Genomic DNA, 6,352 nt, shown 5'->3' on the forward strand with positions numbered 1-6,352 from the left:
AAATGTTCAAGAAAAAGAAGTTGTTTTTGATAAAACACCGTCTGATTCTGATGTATCAGATGGTGACTCTGATAAGACTGTACAGTTTGATCAATCACCGGATCACAGCAGCAGTGATGATGAGGAAGAAAAACACATAAATATTGCAAAAACTCATCTTTCACCTGAAAGTTTTCATTTCTATTTTGCAGAAAGAATGGAGAAACTGAAGGAGAAACGAGCTGCTAAAGAACAACAATCCGAATCTGAAGGTGATATTCAAAACGCTGAGAATGTTGCTGAGAAGATTACTGAGGTTGTGGAAAAAGAAGAAAAGGTGATTGAAGTAGAAAAAGTGGTAGAAGTTGTTAAAACAATGGAAGTTGAGAAGATTGTTGAAGTCGTCAAACCATGTGAGAAGTGCTTGGAAGTTTGCAAGAATTGTGCAGCTAAAGACGACATCATAGCTGAGTACGAGAAGAAAAAGGAGCAGTTACTGTTCAACCTTAACTATGTGAAAGAATCATATGATGTTCTGAATAAAACAGTAACTGGTCTCCAAAAGACTAACTCAGAGAGAGAACAAGCACTGACGATGTTGAATGCAATTTTAATGACAAAACAAAAAGCAATAAACTTCTACATTGAAGATAGTGCTAAGTGGAAACAAGAGTTGGAGACGGAAAAGATAGAGAATGAGAGAATTAGACGCTTATTGTAAAGTTATTCTAGTTCTGATTATCTAATTGATCGTATTTACCCAACTGTTGCAGGTATGGAAGCTTTCAAAGATGAGAAGCTAAAAGACAAGAAAAACTGTGGTAAGAAATCGACTGTCAGTTACAACAAATGTCCACCTCCGATTTGGGATGGTTATTCACCTAGGAGACCAAATGAGGAGCAATTGGAAACAGCAGTCAATATAAAGCTTAAAACCGACACAACTGACGTTTTACCAGATAACATAGATGTCACGTATACCTCGTCCGATACTGATCATGAGTCTGTACTAATCAAAAAGGTGGTCGGTCAGGTGTTGGATACTGATGAGGAGTTTGAGTCGAAATCTGGGTCTGGAAAGTCAAAGTCGTCAGTCAACAGTCAAAATTCGTCGGATAAACGGTCTTATAGTAAAGAATTTTTATTGTCAAAGGCAGATTTGAATGATGAAACATTCGAAGTTGTGTATACTTTGAATGGTTCGGACAAATTATATTACAATAAAGAGTTCCCAATAATGAGTATTAAAACGGAACTAATAAACAAAACTTTCAAACTAATAGAAATTAATATTCCAGAATTAAAAGTTTTGAAAAGTTTTGAAAAATCTAAAAAATATACTTCTAGAGTTCAGCGACGTTTAAATAAGAAAAAGGGCAACAATCCTGGTTCTGGTTTTCAAAAGAAACCTAAACAGAATCGTAGCTACAAAAAGAAAGGTCTTGGTTTTGTTCCACCAGAAAATGATAAAAATATGAAAAATTCTAAAACAAATTTGTGTCAGGTGGAAGTGCTGAGGAAGAACAGCAGAAACCGTTCTGGAGACAGTCTAATAAAGAGTTTCTTGCTGAGAAAAAGAAGAATGGAGCTGATATTTGTTATAAAAGAGAGATTAGAACCTGTTATAGATGCAATGAAGCTGGTCATATTGCATGGAATTGTTCGAATAGTGTCCAATCAAAACAGGGAGTTTCTCAGAAGTTGAAAGAGAAAGTTGTTGATGTTGACACACCAACCAATAGACCTAAAATTTTTGATAATTCAAAATTCGAGGTTGGTGAGTGTTCAAAGAAGAATAAATATGAGAAGAAAGGTAAAGACAACCAGGTGTGGGTTGCGAAGAAAGATGAAGTGAATGTCGACGATGAATCTGGTTCCACAAAGCCAGAAGAGCCACAGGTTGAGAAGAAGATTTCAGTGAATGATGAGGAGTTTCCATCATTGAAGTTTGAGGAAGTAAAGAAGAAAGTGGGAAAAACTGAGATTTCTAATCAGTTTTATAAAGAAAAAGATGAATTTGATGTCGAGAAAACATTCAACGGGAATGTTAAGAAGATATTTGGGAAAATGTTGAGTGGGAGAGCTAAAGGGGTTAAAGATTTTTACGCGACTAAAAAGGCAACATACAACCCTACTGCTCAAGAGCTGAAAGCCATCAAGTCTGAGAAGACTTGGATGGAAGTCTGCTTCCCATGATATTCGAAGGACTATGCCGGAGATCCCAAGTTTATATCGTGGATCAGGAATCGGCATCTTTCTAGTGTTTGAAAAGTTTGTTTGAAAGAATTTGAATAGTGTTTTGGATTTTACAGGTTGAAGGACTACGCCGGAGCTTCCAGGTTGGTAAGTGCGAAGCAGGAATCGGCATCCTGATTGGTAAAATGGTGATGCAGACGTAACATTCCTACTAGTGGTAATCTTGATCTTACAAGTGGTATTTGTGGTTATATTTTGAGATGTTTGTATTTTTACAAGTGGTACAGAAGGTTCTAAAATGCAAATGGTAAATCAGGGACATTAAATTGTACCTGATTTACTATTCATGGAAATAGATAGACAAGATGATGAACCACATCCCCGTTTTAAAAAAATGATAAACTTACAAATGGTTTTTATCAACACAAACTCATTTTCTGGAAAAGTCATTTCGATTAAAACAAACTTAAGTGTTTTGAAATCTGAAATGAGAAAATGGTTTGTGATTGGGGGAGTTCTGATTGTTTATGCTGAGTGAATGGCGATTTGATGTGATTCAGTGTCAGTTGTCAAGTTTTTGTACAGTTTGTATTGTTTTCTATTTTTCTAGTAGTTTTCAAATTTCCTTTGAAATGTGTTTGCATTTTAGGGGGAGTAAGAAATATTTCTGAAAATTCAAAAACATATGAAAATTTGAAAAAGCCAAAAACATGATAAAATTCAAAAAAAGAGTTTTGTTGCGAAAAAGAGGAAATGATAGTACATCAGTGGACTATCACAGCACGCTAAAGAAATGTAAAGTTAAAATGTGATAAACAATCTTAATGCGGATGTGTCAGTAGATTTTCGCACAGTTAGTAAATTGAAACGAGATATAAACCTAAATTCAAACTTGCTTGATTCGTGGGTAACTATTCTTGAATATATGGGTAACCCCCGAAATCTTGTTTGAAAGGTCCCATATTCTGAGATACTAGGTCTTTATACTCAGTGATATCTGGGGTATTATCCCGGGACTTCTGCTGACTGGAAGTTCTGACCTAGTCCCTGGATAATACTTTCTGCAAATGCTTGAAAAAGCGCCGCCCTCAGCAATCTGATTAAACAATAAAATTGATAGTCATTGCTGTTGTAAAAAAGATCCTCTAAAGGGGACCCACCAAAAGTCGAGCCGTCATCTCTCTGCTGAACGGAAGTTCTGACCTGAGCTCTCACGGTTTCGCACCTAACCCCTTTACAGATATCATCTGTGGTATACTCACCTGTAAGACTGAATATTTGGGATCCGGATACAGGAGTATATTCAAGTGGAGTGATACACAATTAAGTTTAAGACTCTAAAACATTAATATCGTATCTCGAATCGATTGAAGTCTGTGTGAGAATTTAAGTGGGCAAACATACTGACAATCTAGGTAAATTGTTTAAAGCTTAAAATGAAATCAAGCTTAACGGTGTTGGTGATAGGTCTCATTAGCTGATATGATCCTCTTGCACAAACTCACAAAAAATATTGTTTGTAAATATTACATTTTCTGTATGTTTGTGTTTACTAGTAGTGTCAGGTAATATCTCTCAGAAAATCCAAAAAGATTTTGTGTGTGTTTTAGCATTTTTTTTTTTAAAAAAAACAAAAAGATTTTCGACTGCTGACGTTGGAAAACTGATTTTCAAAATTCCGAGTGCTAAACATGATGAGCAGCATTTGAGAGGGAGTGTTTATATAAATTTGTTTTCTTTAAATCTAACCTTCTTCAAGTGGTTCATCATAAATATTTGAGAGAGAGCCTGAGTTGGTTCAATTATATATTTTTTTAAGTGGATATGAGAGTCAAATGTTGGTGCAGAGTTATTTGAAATATTTGTGAAAGAAATTTATTTCGGGGTTGAGATTGTGCAGGTAGCCAGGTTTCGATTCCTGAAGATCTCTGTTGGAGCCAGGTTGATCGATCCTGAAAAAATGAGTAGAGTCAGATTCTGATCCTGAAGATCACGTCTATTGTTGATACTAATGAACTTAAGGAATCAAGAGATCTTATCAAGAGAATTAGAGTGTTTTAAAGCCAGACAACGATCCTGAAGATGTTACTGAAGAACAAAAGAATGCCAGTAAATCGAGAGGGGGAGTCTGAAGATTGGAAAAAGGAGAAAGCCCAGAGACTGATCTAGACTAAAGATGTGAAGACACAGTTTCGCTGTCAAGGTGTATTGGCGACTTCATCAACATCTGAGGGGGAGTCTGTTAGTGCACTACATCTGTTGATTGCGTCTAGGTATCTAGGATCAGGTCTTATATCGTATTGTATAGCTTAGGGCACATTTTACGAGAAAACAGGAGTCTGTATAGGTTTTATATGCTAGGTTCGCTCATAAGGACATAGAGTACTAGGTTCGCTTATTTGGCATTATGGTCCGCTTATGTGGACTAAGCTGGTCCGCTCTTATGGTCATATGACACATAAGCGGACCCAATTGCCTATATATAGGGTTGTTTGAGCGGACCTCATAACGTGATTGTCGGATTCCACGCCGAAGCTCTGCCGGTGTGAAGATTGAGCTGTAAAACGTTTCAAATCAATAAAACAAGCAGTTAGGAGGAAGAACAAGCTATATCTACTTGCATTTCTTATTATTCCGCATCTGAAACGCAAGAGACAACCTCTGAACGACTCGTTCGGGTCAGCAAACGATCCTACAAAATGTTTTGGGTTTGACTTCTTGTGAGCACCCCTTCATTGATGTTGCCAATGATTTGATCAGGTGGATGAGATCTCAAGAAGATTAAATCTCCTTGGTATGGTATGATGGCATTTGTTGGTGAAGTCTGCAAATCTGTATCATCTGAGCTAACCACTGCTGGTGATGACCCAGCAGTGGCTTCAAAAGGTGGTGGAATAGGAGGTAATGAAGTGGACAACTGCTGACTTTTATCCACTGTTTGAGGACTTTTGTCAGCAGTGTTTGAGGATGTGGAAGCAGTGGTGAATGGGCTACTTTGGTCAACAACTGTTGAGGTAGCAGTGGTTGAGCTTTGACAGCTGTTTTGAACAACTGATGCTTTTCCATTTGTGACAGACCTTTGAGGGATGATGATTTCATACCCATAGTCTGGTGTTGTATCCTCTGATGGACCTGCACTGTTAGTCTTGACAGCAGTATTTTCAAAAGTAAACTTTTCAAGATCAAACAGATCAGCAGGATTTGCTGGGATTTTCATTGAGGAAAGTTCATCGAACTTTACATTCAAAGTCTCCTCCACTGCCTTGGTCCGTGTATTGAACACTTTGTAGGCCTTGGCAGTGGATGAGTATTCCAGGTGATAACCACAATCAATTTTGGCTGCAAATTTTGAAATAGAATCTTTTAAGTTCAAAATAAAGCATGGGCAGCCAAACACCTTGAAATATGAGATCAGTGGTTTGATTTTATACAGAATTTCATAAGCAGTCTTTTTGTGCCTGGGGTTTATTAAAACTCTGTTCTGGACATAGCAAGCAGTGTTTACTGCCTCTGCCCAGAAAGTTAATGGCAAACCTGAATCTGCAAGCATAGTTCTGGCAGCCTCAATCAAAGTTCTGTTCTTTCTTTCAACAACCCCATTTTGCTCTGGTGTTCTAGGGATGTTGTACTGCCTTACAATCCCTTTCTTCACACAGAAGGCATCCAACTCCTTATTTTTAAATTCTATGCCATTGTCACTCCTGAAGCTTTTTACTGGAAGGTCAAATTGCTTTTCAACCTGTGTCACAAAGTCTTGCAAAATGCCTGCAGTTTCATCTTTAGAGTGCAAAAAGAAAGTCCATGTAAACCTAGAAAAGTCATCAACAATAACCAAACATTATCTTTTCCTTTTGAGACTCATGACTTGAACTGGGCCAAACAAATCCATGTGTAGCATTTGCAAACACTGGGTTGTTTTGGACTCTTCAATGGACTTGAAAGAACTTTTATGTTGTTTTCCTTTTAAACAGGAAATGCAATGTTCAGGACATGAAAACATTTTTTGTGGTAGGCCTCTCACCAAACCATTTTTTGAAATTTCACTGATTGTCTTAAGATTTGTGTGCCCCAGCCTTCTGTGCCAAAGTTCTGTCTCTTTGTTAGAGGCAGATGAGAACAGACAGGCATCAGCTCTGGGACACTCTTTTGACATATCAACAACATAAACATTGCCACT

The sequence above is a fragment of the Helianthus annuus genome, chromosome 5 (genome assembly GCF_002127325.2).
Source record: "Helianthus annuus cultivar XRQ/B chromosome 5, HanXRQr2.0-SUNRISE, whole genome shotgun sequence".
NCBI classification, from domain to species: Eukaryota; Viridiplantae; Streptophyta; class Magnoliopsida; order Asterales; family Asteraceae; genus Helianthus; species Helianthus annuus.